The 27,540-nt window shown below is 48.6% G+C and overlaps 1 protein-coding gene across 4 annotated transcripts in view; it reads right to left on the bottom strand.

Annotated features, from left to right (window-relative positions):
• Window positions 1-26,714, bottom strand: part of LOC147726003 (uncharacterized) — a 618,497-nt gene extending 591,783 nt beyond the window's left edge. For 3 of the 4 annotated variants that reach the window (XM_086960124.1, XM_086960123.1, XM_086960122.1), the window contains exon 1: window positions 26,623-26,706. The gene's annotated coding sequence lies outside the window, so the exon portion shown is untranslated. Of the gene's footprint in view, window positions 1-26,622 lie in introns of all 4 variants that reach the window. The other variant, XM_086960125.1, reaches the window with a different exon arrangement.
• Between the last annotated feature and the right edge of the window lie 826 nt (window positions 26,715-27,540).

Here is a 27,540-nt window from a genome sequence, read left to right as displayed (position 1 = left end):
CACAGGAACAATTCTCGTTCTCACGGAGTGGTAGGCAGTTCACATTTCAATCCCTGCCTATGGGGTATTTACATAGTCCCACGATCTGTCACCGGCTGGTGGCAGAGCATTTGAACGAGTTGTCAGTCATTCCTGGAGTACCACTCTGTCATTACATCGATGATGTGTTGATTCAAGGAGAGACCCAAGAACAGGTGCAGGCTCAGCTAGACAGAATTGTAGAGCACTTGCAAAGCAAAGGGTGGGTGATTAACCCAGAGAAGGTGCAGGGACCCTCTCAGAGTGTGAAGTTCTTAGGCATTCAGTGGCATCAGGGACACAGGGAAGTGCTGCCACAAGTGAGACAAAAGATCAAAGAGTTTGCAGTGCCAAAAAACAGGAAGGAGGCGCAGCGCTTCATTGGATTGTTTGGTTTTTGGAGGCAGCACATTCCCCATTTGAGTCAGATTTTAGACCCTCTGTACAAGGTTACTCGGAGGAAGCATGAGTTTGAGTGAAGGGAGGCCCAGCAACAGGCATTTGAGTCAGTGAAGGAGGCTATACAGCGTGCCTTGGATTTATGGCCCATACGAGAGGGAAGCATTGATTTAAATGCGACTGTCCAGGATCAGTATGCAACCTGGAACCTGTGGCAAAAGCAGGGGAGTCAGAAAGTGCCCTAGGGTTTTGGACAAAGAAATTACCTGATGCTGGAGAGCGGTACACTCCTTTTGAGAAGCAGTTGTTGGCATGTTATTGGGCTCTGGTGGATACCGAGCAGTTGACCCTAGGGCACAATGTGTTTTTGAGGCCTGAGATACCTATCATGCAATGGGTGAGGAGCTCACCCAAGACACACAGGATTGGGCATGCACAGGAGGCTAGCGTCATCAAGTGGGAGTGGTACATACAAGACAGAGCACGAGTCGGTCCTAAAAGCACCACAGTGCTGCATGAGCAAGTGACACAGACTCCTGTAGTAGATGCAGGAATGTTGCACAATTTACCCAAAGTGCGAGAGTCCCCGGTGAAGTGGGGTTGGCCTTTATCAGAGTTGTCGGTGGAGGGCAAAAAGCATGTGTGGTTTACAGATGGCTCAGCCAGATATGTGGGGACCAAGAGACATTGGAAGGCAGTGTCATATAATCCAGTGACCAAAAAGTTGTTGTCAACTACTGGAGAGGGAAGAAGTATTCAGTTTGCAGAATTGTATGCTCTTTACCAGGCATGAAAGCAAGAGCTCCCTGGTACATGTCACATTTACACTGATTCATGGTCTACGGCCAATGGGTTAGCCACTTCCCACATGGCATGCTCACAATTGGATGATTCACAATAGGCAGGTTTGGGGAAAGGAGGAGTTGTGGCAGGAAATATGGGAATTGTTGTTTCAGAGTACAGTTAATCATGTCGATGCTCATTGCCCGACTGACTCACTAGAGCGTTGGTGCAATTCCTTTGCAGACCAAGAAGCGAAGATTCATGAAGCTGAGGTGGAGACGCAGGATTCTGACTTGGTGGGCATGGCTAAATGGGCGCACCAGAAAAGTGGACATTTGGGCGAGCGAGCCACTAGCAGGTGGGCTGAAAGTAGAGGGATGTATATTCCCCAGGATTTGATTAAGACTGCAGTCATTCACTGTCCTGTTTGTCAGCATACTCAGCACAGACCAGTTCCACAGGTAGTGCGAGGCCAGTTAGGCAGAGGGAAGTTACCAGGGCAGATATGGCAAATTGATTTTATCGGGCCGATGCCAATGAGTCGAGGATGTCAGAATGCATGCACGGTGGTGGATACCTATTCTGGCTAGCTCATCGCCTTTCCATGCAAGAGAGCAACCCAGTCTAACACTCTGAAAACGTTAAATTTGTTGATCTTGTATTACGGAATTCCATTGCAGGTCCAAAGTGACAATGGGTCACACTTTAAAGGAAAGATGGTGCAAGATATTTGTGTGCAGCAAAACTTTGAGTGGATCTATCACATACGCTATTACCCACAGGCAGCATGTTTGATTGAGAGAATGAATGATTTGCTGAAAGAGCAGTTGAAAAGGTTGTCTGATGGGACATTGAAGGGGTAGTGGGATCACTTGTCTGATGCATTGCAGATTTTGAACAACCAACCCCTTGCTGATGCAGAGACTCCTTTGATGTGCATGTTGACCCCAGCTTTGCAGATTAAGCCCCATGTTATGTTATGTTACGTAAAAGAACTTATAGAGCGCACATACACCCAGCGGTTTCTTGGCGCTAATTGGCAGATAAGGAACAGAATCGATAATAGATAGAAGGGCAACGGAAAAGGAGAAATAAAGAAAACCAAGGGGCTCTAGTTATAACTCTTGCGAAACAAGCGAGTCTTCAGGAGGGACCAGAATTGAGTATAGGAAGAAGTGAGCCTAAACTCCAGCGGGAGCACGTTCCAAAAAGAGGGGCGAGAAATGAGAAACGGAGCCGGACATGTTTCTTACGTTTAAAGGTGGGAGTTTTAAGCAGAGCCAGATGGGAGGAACGATGGTTACGTAAAGGGGTGTAATGGCACAGCGAAGAAGAAATTAAAGCTGGACCACGGCCAGCCAAGGCCTTAAAGATAATACATCCCATTTGAAAATTGCAGCGTTCAGCCACAGGGAGCCAATGTAGGGACTGTAGCAAGGGGAGAGCGTGTTGTCGCCTAGGCTGACGGAAGATCAATCGTGCGGCTTGGTTCTGAACCAGCTGTAATCGGTTCAGCTGGTAGGCAGGAATGCCCACGTACAGCGAGTTGGCATAGTCGATTCTAGACATGACCAAAGCCAGAAGAACCAAATTGAGTGCCTCAGTGGTGAAAAAACGAGAGATCTTTCGAATTGGTCGTAGGTGGAAAAAGCTAGAAGACACCACGGTGGAAATCTGGGGTTTCATAGATAGATCGTTGGATATGATCACTCCGAGGCTTTTGGCAGAATTGGCGGGACAAGGAGGGGAGACCAAGTCAGAGGGCCAGAAGTTGGAGTTCCACGGATTGGAGGCCCGACAAGCACCAGCTCTGTCTTGTCGGGGTTAAGTTTTAATTGATTGGCCCCCATCCAATCACTAATATAGCGCAGGGTGGACTGGAATGTACTAAGAGATTGGTCCGAGGAGTCAATGTTAAAAATGAGCTGAATGTCATCTGCATAATTAAAGGCAGAGACATTACTTCCTCGTAAGTACCGGATCAGGGGGGTAAGGTAGAGATTAAAAAGAAGAGGGGAGAGGGAAGAGCCTTGTGGGACACCACATGTCAGCCCCACCTTGTCCGCGGTGAACTGGGAGAGGCGGACAGCCTGGTAACGGTTGCTCAAAAATGAGCGAACCCAATTAAGGGCCGCTCCCTGGATACCGGCCTCCTCGACACAGCCGACCAAAATAACATGGTCGACCGTGTCGAAGGCTACCGATAGATCCAGGAGGATCAGGACCTGACTGATGTTAGAGTCCGCACCCCTCCGTAGCTCATCCATCACCGAAAGAATGACTGATTCGGTAGAGTGGGAAGGTCTAAAACCAGCCTGTTGGGGGTCAAGGAACTGCGTACGCTCAATAAATGAGCTCAGGGTAGAGGTAACATGGGTCTCAAGGACTTTACTGAGGTAGGGGAGCAAGGAAATAGGGCGGAAATTGCTCATGAGCGAGGGGTCAGCGTTAGGCTTTTTGAGTATAGGCACCACTTCAGCAGTTTTAAACACGCTGGGGACCAAACCCTCTTTCTGTGAATTGTTAAGGAGCAACATCAGAGGAGTGGGGCAGACGGTGAAAGCCTCACGTAGGACCTGAGGGGGACAGCAGTCCAGAGGGGAGCCAGAGGTCACCTTATTTAATAGGACTAAAAAGTCCTCCTTCTGGATGAGTGGTATCAGCGTAATTCGCTGAGGGTTAGGGTTAGCAGGGATGGGTACAAAAATGGGAGGGAAAGAGGTACGATTACAGGAGATGCTCTTTTTAATTAAAGCAATTTTATTAACAAAAAACAAGTTCAGGGAATCACCAAGTGCCTGGGAAGGGAGGGGTCTCAAAGTGATCCTATCTGGGTGGGAAAGCTCATTTACAAATGGAGAAAATGTCCTTCGCCTTACAGGCTGAGTCCAAAATCTTTTTCGAAAAGTAAGAAGTTTTAGCTTGCAAGATTGCCAGCTTATATTCCTTGATCAGGGAGGTGAATACCAGCTTTCTGTCGGGGGCGTAATCACGTCGCCAACAGCGCTCTGCCTGTCTGAGTTTAAGTTTCTGCCCCTTGAGCTCATCAGAAAACCATCTTTGCGCATCGTGAAGACGTTTTAGCCTGATTTGCTTAGGGGGCGCCACCCTATTGCTGGCTGACTCAAGCCAGCGCCGCAGGGCAGATGCCTGAATGTCTAGGGAGTCGTACTCCGTGGGAGGAAGAGAAGCTCCAAGGAGGGTAACAAATTCCCCAAGATCAGCCCTATTCCAATTTCTGGCTGATATATTACCCTCTAAGATGCGACTAACATGGGCAGTAATGGTAAAAGAAAAAAATAATAAAATGGTCCGACCAGGGACATGGGAGAATGAGAGGGCAAGAAATCTCTAGGTTTGATGACCAGACTTGATCAAGGGTGTGCCCCTTGATGTGGGTGGCTGAATGGATGTGCTGAAGACAATTCATACCCGCCAAAAAATCAGAGAAAGTGGAAGAGCAGACATCCTCTCTGGTGTCCGAGGGCCAATAATTAAAATCTCCAACAATCAGTAATTTGGAGTTATTAATTTTTATATATATATATATATTTTTTTTTGTTATTAAATTTGGAAAAATCAACAGTACATACAATAAAGTAGCAGCAATTACACTTCTTACCACCCCCCACAGTCTCTGAAGCACCACTCAGTTCGAAGAGTGCCAATATCCAGTGCCCTAGGGCATCCTTCACATTCTTCCCTTTGCACCCCATTGCCATCAGCGCCCTCGGAATTCTCTTTGTGACCCATGCCCCAAGTTCCTCCCCCTACACCCCTCCCTCCAACCCGTGGTGTTGTCTCCATTTGGACCAAACTTTCCGGAATTTTTTGGGGCAACCCCTGGATTTGTACGTCACTCTCTCGGCTGCCATATATAGGTCCAGCCCCCTTCTCCATTCCTCTGGTTCCGGAGATTCCGGTGCCCCCCAGTGCTTAGCGATATCTCTTTTCGCTACCACCAATGCCAGGACAAGAAAGATGGTGAGTGGTCGGGTTAGGTCTACCTCAGTAGTCAAGCCAAGTAATGCCAATTTAGGATCTCGAGGTAGTGTGGCCCCCAAAACCTCCTCTAACTCCTGGAAGACCTGCGCCCAGTATGCCTGTATTTTGACACACGCCCAGATCGTGTGATAGAAGTCCCCATCGGATTGGCGGCACCGAAGGCAGCGTGTGTCATCCACTTTTCCCATCCTCGCAAGGCGTACCCTATCATAATAGGTTCTGTGTAACATCTCAAATTGAATAAGACACAGTCGCGACTTGATAGCCACCTCCCGGGGATGCATCAATACTAGTTCCCAGTCCAGGTCCTCCAACTCCCCTACCTCTGCCTCTGCCTCTGCCTCCCACCGCTCTCTAAGATGTGCCAGGTCTCCCAGCATATTATTAGTCAGGGTTCTATATGTGAGGGAGACCGCCTTCCCGGTATCTGCTCCTGGAGGAGCCGCCCCTCCAATGGTGCATACTCCGGTATGTCAGTAAGCGCAACTTTTTGGGCTCGCCATGCACGCCGTAGTTGGATATATTTGAATAGTTGTGTGTCCTGAAGGCCAAACTCGGTTTTAAGGACTTGGAAGGACTTCAGCTCTCCCTTAGCTATTATGTCTCCAATAGTAGCGATCCCAATATAATCCCATCTCTGGAAGCCCCTCAGTTTGTTCATTTCCGCCAGCCATCGGCAGTGCCACAGCGGGGTCTGTCGCGTGGGTTTCTTTTCCCATCCCATACGTTTAGTGGCCCTGGCCCACGCTGCGAGCGTAAGAGACGTCGCCGGTAGGAGTGGGGCTCTTCTGGCGCCACCGTATAGATAGTACAGTACGTTGTTTGACGACATCTTGGCTCTTTCTAGGGCATATGTTGGGTGATCCGCCGGGGCATGCAACCAATCATTGATGGGCGTCAAATGTTCCGCCCAATAGTAAGCCTTGAGGTTGGGCAGTGAGATTCCCCCACTATATTGATGTCTTTGGAGCGTGGTCAGGGCCACTCTAGGGTGTTGACCCAGCCAAAGAAATGACCTTAGGTCGGCGTGGATCCTAGCGAAGGTCCCGGTCGGGAGTGGGTAGTACTCATTTTGGAGGGCATATAGGAATTTAGGTAAGGTGATCATTTTATACATGGCCGCTCGGCCCAGCAGTGTGAGTGGTAGCTGCCTCCAGTGGTCCATGTCCGCCACTGCGTTAAGCACGATCCGTCCCAGATTTCTCTGGAAGGACACGTTCCTATCTAGTGTAATATAGATCCCCAGGTACTGAAAGCCTTCCGTGGTCGTCAGCAGTCTCTCCGGCAGACTGCCCCATCGGTCCTGTCCCCCGGGGTCATGTAGGATGGATTTGTGCCAGTTTATTCTATGGCCCGCCTGTCCGCCGTATTGCTCCAATTCCTGGAATAACTCCGGGATGGTGGTCTCCGGTCGCGTAACGTATAGCAGGACATCATCCGCATATAGCGAGATTTTCTCTTGTGCAGGGACCGAGTTGGTGCCCACGAAACCAGAGATGCCCTCATTTTGCCGTATCCTGGCTGCTGGGATTTCTATGGAGAGTGTAAATAGGAGGGGGGGGACAGGGGACAGCCCTGTCGGGTGCCTCTTCGGATCTGGAATTCCCGCGACAACGTCTGGTTCACACGTACCTTCGCTGTCGGGGCCGAGTACAGGAGCTGAACCCATTTTACAAAGTTCGGCCCGAAGCCAAACCGGTGGAGGACCGCAATGAGGAAAGGCCAGTGCACTGCGTCGAAAGCTTTCTCAGCGTCTAAGGTTAGGAACCAGTGCGGCTCCTCCTGTTCCCGGACTTCCTGTAGCCAATTATGGGTGCGTCTGAGGTTCAGTTTGGTGGTTCTGTCGGGCAAGAAATCCGATTGGTCTGAGTGTATAAGGTCTGGGATGACTGCCCTGAGGCGGGTCGCTAAAATGGTTGCTAACACTTTCACCTCTGTGTTAAGGAGGGAAATAGAGCGGTAAGACCCACAGTCCTCCCGCAGTTTGCCCTCCTTATATATCGGTACAATCGTCGCCATAGCGAGGTCAGGGGGAAGCCCCCCTTCCTGACAGGCCCCGACAAAAAGGCCCTTAAGATGGCGTGTCAAGAGGTCCGCCGAGCGCTTAAAGAATTCGGCTGGGAAACCATTCGGACCCGGGGTTTTACCTGGCCGCAATGATAGAATGTGAGTGATTTCCAGCATGCGTATGCAGTGTGGGTGGTCCACGAGTATGTGTCAGAAGGTCTAGGGTATTGGAATGTATGTGCTCCCCCTCGTGTACGCGCCACGCCCAGTCTTAGCAAGCCCTGTTCTACATTCTTCATAAGGATGTAACCTTCACATGGCGGTAGTCCCTGGCATGTCCCTGTGGTGTGTGGGCTGAAAGTGTGTTGCTGCGTTATCTCAACTGTTACCCCCCCTCCCATTTCCCTCTCTCGTGCACCAACCTGAGAGAATTCAAAACACCCCCCCCCCCCAACTCACCCCACTCCCCACCTCCCTCCCCATCCAGTCGCATCCTGACGTAGGACAGAACTATCCGTAGGAGTAGGTCTGTCGCCCGCCCTCTCATCCCTCCCTTCAAATGTCAAAAAAACAGTAAAACTTGAGGAATAAGGAAGTGCGTGTCAACTTGCGTGCTTCCCTGCGTCGAGCTGCCATCTCCATATGTCCCAGTGCATCATCAATCATGAATGAGAGTCTTGTGTGTCCATTGCCGGGGCACTTGTCTGCCCCAAAGAGTCCTGTTCCAAGTGCCGGATCGCTTCTACCAAAGGGTGTACGGGGTCCTGTCCCCCTCCCTCTCCCTCCCCCCCAGATGCACGGCCCCCCAGGTCCTCTTCGTCGTCGCCTTCCGAACGGATGTCGTTCTGCAAGCAGCTGAACCTGGATCCAGTCACGGAGCTGTTGTTCCCCGGTGATGCCGATCTCCCTCTCCTTATGTCCCCTGTGCCTTAGCCCCGGTATGGTGTTGCCGGGGTTTGCTTCCTCACTCTACGTGACTTCCGCCTCTGAGGCTTTGGCTGTTCCCATCGAGAGTTTTGTCGCATTGATCTGTCTATCTCTTCTCGTCCCGCGGTCTCTCTGCTGTTTAGGATGGGGCGTTCCTCCAGCCACTGCCACGCTTCATCCGGGTGAGTGAAGAAGATGGACTTGTCCTTATATAGTACCTTGAGCTTCGCGGGGGAAAAGCAGCATGCATGTAATATTCAGGGTCCTTACTTTCGCCTTCACTGTGTCGAATGAGCGGCGCTGCTTCTGAACTTCTTGGCTGTAGTCCGGGAATATCATTATGGTTGCATTTTCAAATCGGATCTCCCCCAGTTTCCTGGACTCTCTCAAGATCAGGTCTCGGTCTGCGAAGTTCAGGAAGCGCGCAATGACTGGCCTCGGTCTCGCCCCCTCAGGAGGTTTAGCCAGGAGGGCCCTGTGCGCCCGCTCGATAATGAAGCAAGGGGAGAACTGAGCCGCTGGGAAGGTCTTCATCTGCCAGGTGTGGAGGAATTAAGTCATGTTCGTCCCCTCAATTCCTTCTCTAAGGCCCACGAAGCGAAGGTTGTTTCATCTCAACCTATTTTCCGCATCATCCACCTTCCACAGCAGTTGCCGATGCGATGCTTGGAGTTCTGCCATGTCTTTTTTCAGGGTGGAGGCCGCGTCTTAATTTTTGCCAATCCTCGTTTCGGTCGCCGTCCCCCTATCGGACAGTTTTCGGAAATCTTGCCGGAGCAGTGTCACCTCGGAGCCCACTTCCCCGATCTTAACTTCCAGGGCTGCTCGCGACTCATGTATATCCGTCCTGGAAGCCTGGATGGCCTCCATCAGCAAAGCCGTGTCTGAGCGCCCCCCTGAGGCTGCTGGCAGTGGCTCGGCGGGTGTCTTGGCGCCGTAACGGTGTCCATGGGTCCTTGCAACGTGGTATTGTTATTTCAAAGCTGCACTGTTTGGCGATTTTAGAGCGTGTGCATTTATTTGTCATTACTTGCTCATTTTAAGTAGACCTGTGCAACGTGGTATCGTTATTTCAAAGCTGCACTGTTTGGCGATTTTAGAGCGTGTGCATTTATTTGTCATTACTTGCTCATTTTAAGTAGACCTGTGCATTGTTTGTGAGATCCCCGGCGCCCTGCTCTGCCCTCCCCTCCATTTTGAGCTTGTTGTTGTTGTTGTGCTCCGTCCCTTGAGCCCGCCACGCCTCCCAGCTGAGCCGCCCTCCCACTAGCATTAAAGCGCGTCCTCTGACCACGCAGCGCTGTGATTCACTCCTCGCTTCCGCCTCGAGTGATCGCTCCCCTGCCTGCGCTCTCTGTGCTACGTGGTATCGTTATTTCAAAGCTGCACTGTTTGGCGATTTTAGAGCGTGTGCATTTATTTGTCATTACTTGCTCATTTTAAGTAGACCTGTGCAACGTGGTATCGTTATTTCAAAGCTGCACTGTTTGGCGATTTTAGAGCGTGTGCATTTATTTGTCATTACTTGCTCATTTTAAGTAGACCTGTGCATTGTTTGTGAGATCCCCCGGCGCCCTGCTCTGCCCTCCCCTCCATTTTGAGCTTGTTGTTGTTCGCCTGGAGTGATCGCTCCCCTGCCTGCGCTCTCTGTGCTACGTGGTATCGTTATTTCAAAGCTGCACTGTTTGGCGATTTTAGAGCGTGTGCATTTATTTGTCATTACTTGCTCATTTTAAGTAGACCTGTGCAACGTGGTATCGTTATTTCAAAGCTGCACTGTTTGGCGATTTTAGAGCGTGTGCATTTATTTGTCATTACTTGCTCATTTTAAGTAGACCTGTGCATTGTTTGTGAGATCCCCCGGCGCCCTGCTCTGCCCTCCCCTCCATTTTGAGCTTGTTGTTGTTGTTGTGCTCCGTCCCTTGAGCCCGCCACGCCTCCCAGCTGAGCCGCCCTCGCCCCTCCCCCTCCACCATCCATATATGACAGGTGTTTTCGCGCGCAGCGTTTACGCGCAGCGACCGCGTCCAATCCGCGCCGAAGGTGCGCCAAAGGTAAGCCCGTCTGCGCCTGGACCGCGTCCAGCGCCAGACCCCTTGGCCCTCGCATTGCCCAGCCCTCCCGCATTACCTACGATGCCACCACCCTCCTAGCCCTTAACCCCGGCCGTCCCCCCAACTGCGTCCAAGCCGCTCCTGGACACACCCATGGACCTTTCTCCTGCTACTCCTGCAAATTCAGCGGCACCGACAACATCTCCGCTACGACCACACCACAGATTCCCGACCCCAATCACCTACAATGCATCCTTCTCAACACCCGCTCGGTCCACAGACACGCCATTGACCTATGGAATCTACTAGACACCATCTCTCCAGACGTCGCCTTCCTAGCGGAAACTTGGATGAACGCCTCCTCCGCCCCTGACATCACCATTGCCATCCCTGAAGACTATAAGATCATACGCAAGGACCGTACCGGCCACACAGGAGGAGGAATCGCTATCGTCCATAAGAAATCAATCCGCATCTCAACCAGCTCTGACGCCAACCTCGCCAACTCCGAACACCTTCACTTCCAGATCCACATCGACCCCAAGACCACACTCAGAGGCACCCTCCTCTACAGACCACCAGGTCCCCGCGCAAAATTCAGTGAAGACATAACGGACTTCATCACTCCACACGCGCTCCCCTCCAAAGACTACATCCTTCTGGGAGACCTCAACTTTCACCTTGAAAAGATCAACGACCGCAACACCACCACCCTCTTGGACAACCTCGCCAACCTCGGACTTAAACAACTGGTCACTTCCCCCACCCACATCGCAGGTCACACACTCGACCCAATCTTCACCTCCAGCAATCATGTCTCCTTCAGCCACACTACGGATCTCCTCTGGACTGACCACAGCTGCGTTCACTTCACCTTCAACAAGCCAAAACCCACCAACCACCTCCAACAAACTCTGCAAAGAAACTGGAACAAAATCACCATCGACCAGATCTCCTCATCGCTCCTTCTAAACACCCCAGCCCACTCTTCTAACCCAGACCAAGCCGCCGCTAACTTCACCCTATGGATATCCAACACCGCCGACACCTTAGCACCACTGAAAAAACGTCAAAGCAAACCTGGCAACAAGAAGGCCTCATGGTTCAACGATGATCTTAAGAAGTCCAAGAAACTCTGCCGCTCCCTTGAAAAGGCCTGGAAAAAAGACCCAACCACTAGCACCAAGGACGCCTTCAAAAACGCCACCCGCACACACCACCAACTAATCCGAAAGGCCAAGAAAACAGCATTCAAGGATCGACTTGACAACAACGCCCACAACAGCAAGGAACTTTTCAACATCGTCAAGGAATTTTCCAATCTCTCGGCCAACTCCAACGACATCACCCCCTCGCAAGCCCTCTGCAACTCCCTAGCCTCATTCTTCCACAACAAGATTGCAGACATCCACAACAGCTTCGACAACCAACCCGGAGACCAACCCGCCCAACCATATGCTGAACATTCTCCCCCCGTGAACACCCTTAACGACTGGAACGCAATCTCCACTGAGGACACCATCCGCCTGATGAACTGCATCCACTCAGGATCCCCCACAGACCCATGTCCTCACCACATCTTCAACAAAGCAGACTCCGTCATAGCACCGCACCTCCGAGACGTCATCAACTGCTCCTTCAACTCCGCAACCTTCCCTGAGAGCTGGAAACACGCTGAACTCACCGCCCTTCTGAAAAAACCCACAGCGGACCCCACCGAACTCAAAAATTACCGCCCCATCTCGCTCCTTCCATTCCCGGCAAAAGTAATCGAGAAAGCTGTCAACAGCCAGCTCGCCGCTTTCCTCGAAGCCAACAAATCCCTCGACTCCTCACAATCTGGCTTCCGAGCTAAACACAGCACTGAGACCGCCCTCATCGCAGCAACAGACGACATTCGAACTCTACTGGACAATGGAGACACAGTCACCCTCATCCTCCTCGACCTCTCTGCAGCCTTCGACACAGTCTGCCACAGCACCCTTTTACAACGCCTCAATAACATCGGAATACAAGGAAAAGCACTTGAATGGATCACCTCGTTCCTCTCCGGAAGAACCCAGAGAGTCCGCCTTCTACCATTCAAGTCCGAGTCCACTGAAGTCATCTGCGGCGTACCACAAGGATCCTCACTCAGCCCCACCCTCTTCAACGTATACATGAGCCCCCTCGCGACCATCGCCCGCCAACACAACCTCAACATCATCTCTTACGCGGATGACACTCAACTGATCCTCTCTCACACCAATGACCCCAGCACCGCCAAAACCAACCTACACGAAGGTATGAAAGAAGTTGCCGAATGGATGAAACACAACCGCCTGAAACTGAACTCAGACAAAACAGAAGTCCTCATATTAGGTACATCCCCCTCTGCATGGGACGACTCTTGGTGGCCGGAAGCCCTTGGAAAAGCACCCATCCCGACAGACCACGCACGGAACCTAGGCGTCATCCTGGATTCTTCACTCTCAATGAACAGACAAGTCAGCGCCGTATCCTCACCCTGCTTCAACATTCTTCGCATGCTCAAAAAAACTTTCCGCTGGATCCCCACCGAAACCAGGAAAACAGTCACCCATGCTCTGGTAACGAGCCGACTGGACTACGGAAACACCCTCTACGCAGGTACTACCGCTAAACTCCAGAAGAAACTCCAACGAATCCAAAACGCCTCAGCCAGGATCATATTAGACATCCCGCGCAACGAACACATCTCTGGTCACCTGAAAGACCTCCACTGGCTACCCGTCAATAAGAGAATCACTTTGCGAATGCTAACCCACGCACACAAATCACTCTACGACATCGGACCAGAATGCCTCAACTCACGACTGTCCTTCTACACCCCCTCCCGCCAACTACGTTCTTCCAGCCAAGCCCTCGCCACCGTACCTCGCATCAACAAGACCACCATGGGAGGCAGATCCTTCTCATACCTGGCTGCTAAAACATGGAACTCACTCCCTACTTACCTTCGCCTTACCCAGAACCACCTAGCATTCAGAAAGCAACTTAAAACATGGTTATTTGACAAATAATCCTCCTCCCCTTCCTAAGCGCCTTGAGACCCTCTGGGTATGTAGTGCGCTATATAAATTCTTTGACTTGACTTGACTTGTTTTGGCACTTTAGGGACCGTCTCTCTTTTCCCCATGGTCCTCCACTTCTAGGGGGCTCACTCCCGTAGCCGCTCGTGGTTTACCGCCTCCCAATGTGCAGATCCGATGTGTTCCCCCCTCAACGCTGGAACACTGTGCGGTGGGCACCCCACGATCTCCTGGACGTCCCACGTCGAGCAGGCCTTCCTCCTGTGGGCAGTCAACGAGGTCCCCTCGCCCTATGGTCTCCCAGTCTTCAGCCTCTCTCCTCCACCGCCATCCTCGGCCGCCCTCGGGTTTCTGCAGGGAGGGTGGGGAGGGGGGGGGAGTTTCACAGCGTGAAGGAGGCTTCCCCACACCTGCCCAAGGCCATACAGGATACCACTCGAGGCACAGGGTAGCTTCTCTCTCTCCCCGGAGCCCTCGCTCCGAGCCCCAGATGGTAAGATGGGCTCGGGGTGGTGGAGAGGGGCTCCCTTACCCACCAGTCTCTGTGTCCGCCACCGGGGTTCGCCGCCCAGACGGGTGCCTGTTAGGCGCTAGATCACGGCTCCGGCCGCCCTATTGGTGCAGTGCACCGGAATCACTTAGGCGGGCACCTCGACCCAGCGGCGTCTCCCAGCCCCCAACTAGTTGCTATGCCTCCAGGGGTCTCGTCTCGTCGGGGGTCTCCGGCTCGCCTCCGATTCCCGGCTGGACCCAGGGGAGGCCTCCTCGGGCCAGTTACCGGCTTCGTGCCACCCTGGCCGCCATATTGGTGCAAGCGGCCGATCTCCGGCGCGTCCCAGTTCCCCTCGCCGGGGCCTCTAATCCGGTTACAGGTTCACCTGGTAGGATGCCCCCACAATTGTTGGCCTCCGCTAGGCACCCGGTGTATTCCGGCAGGCTCACGGTCCCTCAGTCAGCTCCCGGACCTCTATGGGGCGATTACCGGCTCCGTCTCATCTCGGCCGCCATCTTAGTGTTGGCGGGCAATCTCCGGTGCGCCTTGGTTCCCCTCACCGGAGTCCCTAGTCCGCGTTCCGGCCCCCCTGGAAGGATGTCACTGGCGAGCGGAGGCCCTCGCAGGGTACCAGGTGCACGAAGGCAAGTCCCTAGTCACGCAGTCAGCTCCCGGGCTCCACGTCCGCCATCTTGGCCAAGCTGGGGTTTCACTCGGGAATCAAACCGGGGCAATATTATATCCTTTTCCGGCGGTTTCTCAGTCGGAGAGTTGTCCTCACCGGCTCTCGGGTTGGTGCCGCTCCCGGTGTCGGGTTCTATGCCCTGGGGTAATGTGAAATACGACGGATTTCGATTCAGCTCGGCAGGAGCTCCGCAAGGCACTTCCTACCCGGCCATACTGCTGGCCACGCCCCCCTTTGGAGTTATTAATAATCAATTCGGATAGCATATCGCTAAATAACGCTGGAAAATTGGGCATATGGTGGGGAGGCCGATATGCCAAAACACACAGCTTAAGAATGAGGCAGTCAACCATAGGGATAGTAGTCGCTTGTAAAGCAGAAAACCTAATAGGATGTCTAATAAACGCTGCGACCCCACCACCATGCTTGCCTGAGGCTCTGTTGGCTTGAAGGATGTAGTAACATGACGGGGCTGCTGCGAGGATATCCGGGGAGGACTCCTCGTTCAGCCAGGTTTCACTAATAAGTAAAATATCGGGTTGCTCGGAGTCAATGAGTTGAAAGATCTCCAGCTGGTGCTTGACCAGCGAGCGTGTATTTAAATAGATCAAGGAGAATTTGGGGGTAGTGAGAAGCTTGTTGGGAGGGGGTGGCATAGCTGCAAATAGAGGGAATCGGAAGCAGGGACCATGGCCGTGGGGAGCTTAAGCTCGGGAAAGAGATTGCGGGGGCAGAAAAGTCCCAGCGAGTCTAATCTGGGAGGGATAGAGAGGCAAAGAGGCCAGTTAGCATGCAGGCGAGTCAACTCAGAGACAGAGTAAGTAACGAGTTGGGCAGAGTGACAGGCCCCAGGCCCCGGCAGGTCGCAGACGAGCTTACCTTAGGTGCGCCACCGTCGCGCCCGCTGCGCTCGTCCGCTGCGCGTCCGGGTGGCCATTGCAGGGAGGCACACCCAAGGGAGGAGGCAGGTATTAAATCACCCGCAGTGCTACACGGATTGAGTCAGGCCATAAAATGAAGTAAGTGCTGAGTTTAAAAAGATATGCAAAGCGCTACGAAGTCTGCGCTGACACAAGAGTAAAATACAAGATTAAAACTGGGAGACAGAGGAAGGAGCTGCACGCTGCTACCCTATCGCAATCTGTCCCAAAAGTGCGCAAGCGGGTCTTCGCGAGAGCTGCCACCACCATTTCAGATACCGCAAGGCGCCCAGCGCTCAGTCAATTTATGAGGTAGTCCCGCCCCCAGTTAGACCGCAGGCAAGCGGCACTGCCGGGATCCAGGCCCTCACCAAAGATGGCGCCTGCCCTCCACTACAAGCGGCATGTAAGCCGTGATGGACCGGGGCAGGGAGGCACACCCAAGGGAGGAGGCAGGTATTAAATCACCCGCAGTACTACCCGGATTGAGTCAGGCCATAAAATGAAGTAAGTGCTGAGTTTAAAAAGATATGCAAAGCGCTACGAAGTCCGCGCTGACACAAGAGTAAAATACAAGATTAAAATTGGGAGACAGAGGAAGGAGCTGCACGCTGCTACCCTATCGCAATCTGTCCCAAAAGTGCGTAAGCAGGTCTTCGCGAGAGCTGCCACCTCCCTTTCAGATACCGCCCATGTGGCCACAAACATGATTATGTATTGGGAGACAGCTCCCGGAGCTTTGGCTCCATATCGTGCCACACCAGAGGCTGCCGGTCTTGATTTACATGCCTTGAAACTATCGATTGCAACCACGAGACATTACCTTGATTGAGACAGGAATTGGAGTTCAAATACCCCCAGAGCATTTCGGGCTAATAGCCCCTCGATCTGGGCTTGCCCTTAAAGGCATCTAGGTTTTAGGAGGGGTGGTTGATACAGATTACCAGGGGGAGATCAAGGTTATCCGATTGAACAGTGGAAACAATGATCCGATTGTGCAACCCGGTGACCATGTTGCCCAAATGGTCATCATGCCGGTTTATGGAGGAAATGTCATGAAGGGGACGGCCCCAGCCCGTCTAACTGTACGAGGAAAGGGCAGGTTCATAACCGCAAATTCGAACTTACAATCTTCAGACCACACTAATTTCGCCTTGTTTTTCAATAATTGTCTGTTAGAAAAGCCTTTAATAAATCTTGCATTCAATAAGGCCAAAAAAGGACCTACGTTTTTCCTTATTCGACGGAAGTGGTACATTTTGCACTGCTTCCACCAACTTTGGTTTGGTAGCACCCTTTCTCCACAAAGCAAATGACCCAAATATGTAACAGAACAGACAGTAAACTTGCACTTCAGATGCTCTACAGTCAACCCATTCATATCAAGAATACCACGAACATCTCTCAATGTTTCATCCTGTTCCTGTCTATCATTAACAAATACAAGGATATTATCTTGGAAACATTTTAGCTTGGACTGTTTCTCAAAAAGTTGCTACATTAATCTTTGGAAAATGTCTGCTACCAATCCAAAATTGAAAACAACCAATGGGAGTAATAGGGGAAACAACCTTTACAACGCAATTTTTACAAAGTACTACCATTACAAAGAAACGTTTACAACGCAACATCCATCACAATGCATGCCATTACAACGTAACCATTACAACGCATGACACTACAACGCATACCACTACAACGCATACCACTACAACGCATACCACTACAACGCATACCACTACAACGCAGTCATTACAACGCATACCATTACAACGCATACCATTACAACGCATACCATTACAACGCATACCATTACAACGCATACCATTACAACGCATAGTACCCTTACACTATCCAACACTTACCCTACTGTTGCACCCCCTGGAGTTAGAATAGTAATTTTCTCCCTTACACTATCCAACACTTACCCTACTGTTGCACCCCCTGGAGTTAGAATAGTGATTTTTACCCCTACACTATCCAACACTTACCCCTACTGTTGCACCCCCCTGGAGTTAGAATAGTAATTTTCTCCCTTAGACTATCCAACACTTACCCTACTGTTGCACCCCCTGGAGTTAGAATAGTAATTTTTACCCCTACACTATCCAATACTTACCATACATGCAATGTAACCCTATGTGTTGTAATGGTATGCGTTGTAAAGGTAGTATGCGTTGTAATGGAATGCGTTGTAAAGGTAGTTTTAAAAAATGTGTTGTAATGGCATGCGTTGTAATAGAATGAGTTGTAATGGATGTTGAGTTGTAAAAAATGCGTTGTAATGGTATGGGCTGTAAAAGTATGCGTTGTAACGTCATACATCCCAGTAATAAAGGCTGTGTAAGGCTTACTTTCCTCATTCAACTGAATCAGGTGGTAAGTAGCAGACAAATCAATGGTGGAGAACCATTTCGCATCCTTAACTAGCACCGCATTGCAGAAATTTTGGGAAGCGAAAACATATCTACCACAATATTGTTGTTTAAATAGCGCAAGTCAATACACAATCTGATTTTTCCGATGCTGCGTCTCGCGACCACTACTGGTGAAATCCACTCAGAGAACTCAAGGGGGTCAATTATACCTGCATGTACTAATTTATCCATCGCCTTTTCAACTTCATTTCTTTTTTTTTTTTTTATTTCAAATCATTTTTATTGAAGTAGAAGAAAGCAAAAGAAACACAGTACAATAATTCTTCCGTTACAGAGATGACTGATACATTTAGCGATGTACAATTACACAAAAGCAAAGAATATGAAAATAAAGTAAGACATTGCTTGCTAAGTTGAGGTACAAGTACATATATAACGCTCAGTGCATGGATACAGAGGCAAGGGCCCTTAGGAGAACAAGTAGAGCATTTCTCAAATACTACAGGGGGAACGTGACAGTACAACAGCGACTGCCTCAGGGAGGCTTATAGTGAAAAGAGGAGGCGTCCAATGATTTCCACAGCTTCTTATTTGACGGCCTCCATGTAGATGCCTGAAGTGCCGGATTGCTAGCACCCCTCAGGAATGATAACCACTCCTGCCAGATTTTGAAGTGCACCTCATGCGCACTTTTCCACTTGCACAGAACCACCTTACAGGCCTTACAACTTCATTTCTAAGGAGAATTGGAATGTTCTGAACTGAATTTCTGGGCATATTTCTTTTTTAAGACAATCCAGTGTTCAAAATCCTACAACATACAGATTTTCCCACAAAAATCGGAGATAACCTTTAAAGCATTTCAGTCCCCACAGACTCACTTTCATCCACAATAAGAACAGTATTAGGACTATTGGGATCCAAAATAATGTGCAGATCACCTGGATCCCTCCACCCAAGAACCTCGCTTAGTAATGTAGGAGTTTTCCTATGGCTTCCCTATTTTTGAACGTCCAAGATAAAATTTGAAATCGGGTTCCTTGGTGTTCCAACAAATTTGTAATGATTAATCCACAGTACAGATAAACTAAGATGAATTTATTGTAAAGTTGGAACATCCATATACAGCTGCAGATCACACTTCTGTCTCTAGCCTTCCTTCCAGGAACTACCACCAAGTGAAAATTCCAAGAATCTAGAACCCTAATGGAACAGCAGGCAGAATGCAAGAGACTTACAAATATAAACAATGTCAGTACAAAATAGGACTATAACAGAATGCATAATAATAGAAGTATAACAAGCATTTGCAATGCAATGGTCTCGGCATCATTAAAGGTAGAGCTATTGGCATTGCTCATGACATTTTTTTTTCTTTAAATCAAAAATAAATGGCATTGTCATTAACATTGCCAATACACTGCACTCAACAGCACACAATGCTCTGCACACTCACTCTGCACACTCACTACTCTGCACACTCACTCTGCACACTCACTACTCTGCACACTCACTACTCTGCACACACTACTCTGCACACACTACTCTGCACACACTACTCTGCACACACTACTCTGCACACACTACTCTGCACACACTACTCTGCACACACTACTCTGCACACACTACACACTACTCTGCACACACTACTCTGCACACACTACACACTACTCTGCACTCACTACACACTACTCTGCACTCACTACACACTACTCTGCACTCACTACACACTACTCTGCACTCACTACACACTACTCTGCACTCACTACACACTACTCTGCACACACTACTCTGCACTCACTACACACTACTCTGCACTCACTACTCTGCACTCACTACTCTGCACACACTACTCTGCACACACTACTCTGCACACACTACTCTGCACACACTACTCTGCACACACTACTCTGCACACACTACTCTGCACACACTACTCTGCACACACTACTCTGCACACACTACTCTGCACACACTACTCTGCACACACTACTCTGCACACACTACTCTGCACTCACTACTCTGCACTCACTACTCTGCACTCACTACTCTGCACTCACTACTCTGCACTCACTACTCTGCACTCACTACTCTGCACTCACTACTCTGCACTCACTACTCTGCACTCACTACTCTGCACTCACTACTCTGCACTCACTACTCTGCACTCACTACTCTGCACTCACTACTCTGCACTCACTACTCTGCACTCACTACTCTGCACTCACTACTCTGCACTCACTACTCTGCACTCACTACTCTGCACTCACTACTCTGCACTCACTACTCTGCACTCACTACTCTGCACTCACTACTCTGCACTCACTACTCTGCACTCACTACTCTGCACTCACTACTCTGCACTCACTACTCTGCACTCACTACTCTGCACTCACTACTCTGCACTCACTACTCTGCACTCACTACTCTGCACTCACTACTCTGCACTCACTACTCTGCACTCACTACTCTGCACTCACTACTCTGCACTCACTACTCTGCATTACCACTCACTACTCACTACTCTGCATTACCACTCTGCACTCACTCTGCACTCATTTAATAGGTCTCACCGTTTTCTGCATACTTCCATACTTCGTCTTTTGTTTGTAAAATTCTGGTACATTTCCTGTTTGTCTCCAATGCCGTCGTTTTGTTTAGTCTGCAAATTCTTCTTTCAAAGATCTTTTAAAAGTTTACATCATAAAAACGTCTCGCAAAACATAATTTCAGGCCGCCTGTCACATTACACAGTAGGAGGCACTTTAAATATAGAATTGAGTATGCCCCCGGAATGCCGCCGCGGCCGCCCCGGAAGTCAGGCACGGTCGCCTGTGACGGGGGCGGGGCCACGTCCAGACCGGAAGAGGAGGCAGGCGGAGTGAAATGCGTCTCACGCACACACACACCCACCCACAAACACACCCACACACCCAGAGCCACACACACCTACCCAGAGCCACACACACCCACCCAGAGCCCCACCCACCCACCCAGAGCCCCACCCACCCAGAGCCACACACACCCACCCAGAGCCACACACACTCAGGAGAGCAAGCACAGAGAGGGGGTAGGGAAGCAAGCACAGCCAGGGGGCAGGGAAGCAAGCACAGCCAGGGGGCAGGGAAGCAAGCACAGCCAGGGGGCAGGGAAGCAAGCACAGCCAGGGGGCAGGGAAGCAAGCACAGCCAGGGGGCAGGGAAGCAAGCACAGCCATGTTTCCAGTGGTTGGTTATTCTGAACAATTCAATCATGAGTCAGTGCAAAGAGTCAACAAAAAAAGAACAAGTTACTAGAATACATGTACTAGATGTAGAATTAAGGATGACAACCCTGAGTCAATGCAGAGTCAGAGAAAAAAAAGTCCCTGGAATAGATGCTACATGCACCAGATGCAGAATAACGAAGGCCAGCGCTAATAGTTAATTTAGTCACAAGGGAGACATAGCAGACACTGGCAGGTCTAGTTCACTGGCAAGAACGTGCCCAGACATTAATGGATCGAGCCAGAACAAATTTGGCGGCTACTGCTCATGCGCAATACAGCTGCTATAGAACCACTCCAAGGCCCAACCAAACCATTAGAGGGGAACATTCTGCGCCGTGCAACTATGGAAAGCGCCTTTAAAGCATATGAACATAACTGTAAAACTTAATGACTCAACTAGCTCAGTGCGTACTGTAAAATTAAGACATGTACATTGAAAAACAGTTGAGAAGTCTTGTCCAGGCACGCAACGTGCCACCCACAACGCAGCTTATCGCCAATTAAATATTTCCATTTGAGAGCTTTAAATCCAAAGGCTGGCCCGAGGATCGTCTTATGGGGCTATACAATAAAACGAAGAGGTTCCAAATCTGTAGTTGGGTCTCCTTTCATTACCCTCAACGTACCCGTTCTTCATGTCTACCTCCAGGAGCCTGCCATAGCCGCCGAAGAAGCGCTGGATGTCCTTCTCCCGAACCTGGTAGCTTAATCTGCCAAAGTAGACGCGCGGCATCCTGGATGCAAGAAAAGTTTCGAGCTCTATGTGTAACCTAGTAGGTCCAGGCAGCTTGTCAGCTTCCAAACCTCCGCAGCCTGCAAGAAGACGACACAATAGCCTTGCAGCGCGTTTTACTGCAATGTCTGACGTCACACCTAGACGGAGAGACCGTTTCACGCAGTGAGCCCTATTTTGTATTTTCTTCAGAGGTACTGCGCCTCACTCCCCTACTCTTCGGCTAATTGTTTCTTTTACGGATCTCTCCACAGCCTCATTAAAAAACCGTCAGGGGGGGTTGCGGGGCTGCGGGGGTTAGCGGACACGTAAAGACACGTAAAGAATGACAAAAACATAACTTGCCCAAACAAAAATTAAAAACACCGCCCACCGCCGCAATGACGTTGTTAAAGGGGCGGAGAGCGAAAAAAAATCGCCGGAACGCCCACAAATCTGCTCCGACAATTACGGACAGATCTCTCTTCCAATGGCTAGCCTCCATTTATGGAGCTAGCCAATGGAACAGAGAGGCGGGACAAAGCCCCGTACTGCTAAAACATAAGATTTCGCCTGCACAAACACTGCTGCAGTGGACGCCAGGCGAAACCTAAAAAGAGATATTGAGCAACAGTGTTTCTGGATGTTCTAGGTCAGAGAAGATTTTTGTAATTTACTATATTATATATTGTTTTGTAGGAATGAATCCAAAGTTCCTGTATGATTCGCTCACCTGATGGGAGTCACATGAATGGTAGGCTGTATCACACCAACCATTTGAGTTATTAAGCACTATATTTCACATTTTGCAGTAGCGTTGTTACATGGGTCCTGACAAAAGCCTGGATAGAAGTATCCAAGTGGCTGAAACATGTAGACCTGCCATTTCACCGCATAGGACAGTTATTTTTTCAAAACTGTCAGCGCTTTGTTTTTTAGATTTGACACTAGGATAGTGTTTATTACAGTTTCTGAAATAGCCTAGTAGCCAATTTTAACATTTGCACTTTATATTTTTTCACCTTATTGTACTGCAAACCTTCAGCACCACTGATCAAAACTGGCGAGTGGCTGTACCGATCACTGGGGTAAAAAAACAAGTATAGTTTTGATATCACTTTTTGCTGGCTGCACGAATGGTGCAACCAACCACAAATCCCAGATGACGGAAGTGTCGCCACTTATGTGGGCTGAGGGGATTCTTTTCTACTTAATGTATGCTTTTTCTTCTCTTTGGCCTAGACATTCTAGTGTCTCTGATATTCTATGTCTTATGGTTTCTAGACCGGTAGGTTTATTGTGTTTTTCCGATGAGAGGAGTATCTGACAAGAAATGAGAAGACACGATGAGGCAGGGGGTAACAGAAACAAAGTAGTATGGGGTTGTGGTGGCTAAAGCATGCCTGAGGGAGACTGTGAGATGAAGTTCTCTAGGAGAGGTGGATAAAGAAACACCTAGGAAAAAAATAGAGAAATGGTTACTTGGACACAACACAGATGACCTGAACAAGTGTGGAATAAAAAGAACCTGAGTGGGGTTGGGGAAGAGAGTTAGGATTATAGAGGAGAGAGTGAAAGGAGTGGGGTGAGAGAGTCCCGGAGAGGAATACCCCGGGATAATCGAGATTAGGAGGAGTTACATGAGAAGGGATGCAGTTGACAGCAAGATGGATAGCCAAGAGAGAAAGTACCTGTGGGGTGTGGTGGACGGAGATCGCATGAGTGATGGAGAAGAGATCTTAAGTGAAGAATTTGGTTTGAACTTAACTATTAGCCCTAGAAGAGTGCTCAATATTTAAAAAATTGGTCCCATTTACGATAAAGCATAGACGCAATTCAAACTCGTGATAAACAATCACTCAAGGTGTCACACTTACTACATATGTGCATCGTAGACATGATAATGTCACAGATAAGTACACTGAAAACTTGGCAGCCCCGCTGTACGAAGACAGTGAAGGAAAAAGAGACCGGAAGTGGAGTCAGTTATCCTAAAGTACAAATCAAATATTTCTGATAAACTTCTAATTTTACAGTCAGCAGAGACTGGGCAGTAACCCAATATACAACGTTGACCAAGAAGAAACTTTTTAGGTCTTGCGTGGCATTGCAGCGCAAAGCGCTGCTCCGCCTCTGTGAGAGATTTTGTAAGAGAGGACTTTCAGAAGAGGGCTTTAAGCCCCGCCCTCCATTTCCATTGGTTGGCGTCACCGTTTATGCTTAACGGTTGCCTGTCATTGGAAATGAGGGTTTTCTGTTCACGCCCTTTGTCTCCAAGCCGGATTGGCTCACCTGCTTTGCTGCTGCTGCAAAGCAGTTTATTATCTTTATGGGGCCAAACACATGGCCCCATACAGATAAGAGATCCCCATGCTCCAGCTGCAGCGTAGTCCTCTTTCAATTTCAGGACCGCACTTGTTTTCTGTAAGTAACTGAGAACTAAAAATTAATCCGACCTCATGTAATGTATCCCAGTGCTCATATAAAGCGTTCTAATGTCCTGGGCCAAGTACGCGCTAGATAAAACTGCAAAAATAATACATGCTATTATTACGGCCAGTGCTGACCAACCCGTCCCACGTTTCGAATACCCTCCCCCTCCGTTAGACACCCAAGCTCGTCCTACTCCTAAACGGCCTGTCAGTCGCACAGCTCTTCAGGAGAGCACTTCTGCAGCAGACGCTTGTGCAGCTGAATCCTCGGAGGTCCATGGTAAGCAGACACTCCAGCGTACACTGAAGCGCATTACTAGATTTGTGAATGTTTTAATCCTCTACCTCTAGTTCAAATTTAACTACTCCAAGAACGTTACGGAGAACGACGGCGGTTGGGGCAGTCACTTCCGTTGCTCGAGGTATGCACTTACGAGGTGGCAGACTGGGTTTTCTACTTTGACCAGTGGGCTTTACAACAGTCCTCCACAAACCACCCCTTGCTTGCCAGTAAATACTGTGCTGTTCCCCGATTGGCTGTCCTGGTCTTCAGTCTTTCAAGAACTTTGGACTCAAGGTTAAACAGAAGCTATTGTGTACTCGACCTGTCCAAGGTACGTGACAGGTATGTACGATTATCATATCCATGGTAATAACCATTTTTTGTCTTTGGTGTGAAAACTATCTACACCAAGATTTATAGAATTTGACCTATTTAGCCATTTAAAATAACATAATTTTCTAGTGTTAAGAGACGGAATATTAAGACGTATGTTCCCCCCCAAAAAAGTTGTGAGGCTGTGGGCAACACACCTTGTACTGTGCAAGTGGTACAGGGTTGTAACACATATTATACCTTCTTTGGAAGGTGGAAGGCGCACTCAATGAAATCCAACAACCGTTCTATAAGTCCAAATTGTATTCTTTATTATTTCGGTAATGTTTACCAAGACCTTGACACAGACAACGCGTTTCGTTCCTTGTAGGAACTTTGTCAGGGCTCTAATGGTAGTCGTAGAAACCGGATGTGGTAAGCTCAAAATTATGGCGACGATAACCAATAGGGTAGATAAATCCCCATCAACGTATCACTTCGTGCTCCTGATGGAGAATTGTAGAAAAAGCGAAAGTGCGCACGCCAGGTCAAAAAGAAATAATAAAGAGGACACCATACAGGACAATTCTGCATGTAGTAAATTGCAGACTAAAACAATATTAAGTCCATAGACGTGTGAGAAAAGTAGAAGCATCAATGGAACCCCTCTGGTACGGCACAAACTCAATCCAATGTGGCTATCCCCAGCATGGTAACTGGAAGACCTTGAACTTATAACATGCCTGCCATTTCGCACTTCTTTCATATATTATTTTCCAAACTGTAAGCATTATGGAGTCACACTTTCCCCTAATTGCTAGGCAGCCTACAATATTTTAATGAAGTGCCTATTTGAAGAAACACCCAATTTTATAACCCAGAGTGTCCTTTGATTCCAAACAGACTGGTGCTGTTTCAGACCTCTCTGGCAAGGGGCTCTCTCTGCTTTGGTTGTATTCAGCGCCACTGGAATTATGGGTCAGGAGAGGACCAAATTATGTGAAAGGGTTGGCTAAATTATTTTTTTTTACTAATGTGTACACCGATATAGCACAGGTTTAATTTCATTAGTACCTATTTAATATGCAAATATAGCAATAAGCTTCAGAAAGATTACCATTCAGCTTTTGCAAAGGGACTTCCACTGCTGCGTGACAGCACGTGCAGATGCTTTGTATTATATTTATTATTTTTAGTTACTTTTTATCTGTTTGAGGTAGAAACTTTTTTGTTAAAATTTGTAAATATGCAGATAATGCAATTGGTCTCGCATTTACGCTAGTTTGAGTTATTGACATTGCAAATGACAATGCCTTTTATTTTCGTTTTTAAAACAAAAATAAAAGGAGTTGTCATTTACAATGTCAATAGCTTGAACTGGCCTAAATGCAAGACTAATTGCATGTTAAAAGCATTTGCAATGCAATAGGAGTGCTTTCGACTGCTTGGTAGCAATGCTCAGGTTTATGTGTCGGCACAGACTACAATTTACACTAGATTTACAGCAATTGGTTATGCATATCATCTTGCATATTACTCAAATACTTAAACTATAATTAAAAAACAAAATAACGCATTTACTGCTTTACCAGTTTTTGCGCATGATCCTTAAAAAACAAATGTTATATAGTTGTGCTTTTTAACCCATGAAGGGATGGGCATCATTTGAGGCTGGTTGTGGGTCTTTGAGGAACAAGACACGTGTTTGTTGATCCAGAAGGCAGCGCAGGGTCTCGCTGGAACCCGCAGGACGCGTCCTCGAGCGCACACACGCAACGATAGTGCAACTCCGCAAGCATGGCCTGCTTACAAACGCAGCCATGACCAGCGGCGACTCAAATAATCTTTTTTTCCGTATCACTGTAAACAATGTGCGCGAATATCTTTCTCTTTTACCTGCGGGCAACTCGCTGAGATCTCCTTCTCGAACTCGCCTGAAACCGAACTAAACAAATAACGTAAAAAAACGGCGACACGCACGCTGCTACGTCATATTTGGGTGAAAAATCACCCCTGAAGCGCATGCGCCTGGAGGTACCATTTGGCAAGATGGCGCGTGAGGGTGAACGGTTAGCGCATGCGCACCGCAGCCAGTCATTTTCTGTCTTAGAGATCAGTGGCTCTCAGGATGGCTTAGACTTAGAGTTTCCCGCATCTCATAGTTATTTATTGGTCTTGAATGGAATGGGATCCAGAAGAGGAAGGCGAGCGGTGTACCACATTTGTTGCAGGTGTTGTTTCTTTCCCTGGATGATTGTTGTTCGTCTTTCTTTCCATTTCTTTTGCTTTCGTTCTTCTTTCTATGTAACCTTCGTACCATACATGTCTATCTTTCTTGTTCCTTTCTTCTCCCTTTTTGCTTTCGTTCTCCTCTCTATATAACCATACCATAATGCATTCTTTCTGTTTGTTTCACTTTTTTTCCCCGTTTCTTCATTATTATGACTTTTTTCTTTAATTTTTCATTTATTCTACTTCACTTTTTGCTGTTTTGTTCTTCCTTTCCTTCCCTCCTTTTTAATTGTTTTCTCTTTATATCTTTTGTGTTGTTTTCTTCCGTCTTTCTTTTACTACCTTTCTTTTTAGTCTATTACTTCCCTCTGTTTCTTGCCCTTGTTTTCTTTTTTCCCTTTTTTCCTTTCTTTCACTGTTCTGTTATTTTTTCATTTACTGTGTTTCTAATTCTTCTTCTGTCCTCCTTGCTTATTCTTTTTCTCACTCTATGTTTGTTTTTCTTTCTCTTTAGGTAAATTTCTGTCTTGTTACCTTCACTCTATATACATTTTTGTCTCCCACCTTCTTTTGTTATTGTCC

This window comes from Lissotriton vulgaris, chromosome 3_1, assembly GCF_964263255.1.
Source record: "Lissotriton vulgaris chromosome 3_1, aLisVul1.2, whole genome shotgun sequence".
Classification (NCBI taxonomy): domain Eukaryota; kingdom Metazoa; phylum Chordata; class Amphibia; order Caudata; family Salamandridae; genus Lissotriton; species Lissotriton vulgaris.
Note: the sequence above shows the minus strand (reverse complement) of the source record. Positions and strands in the feature narration are given on the sequence as shown.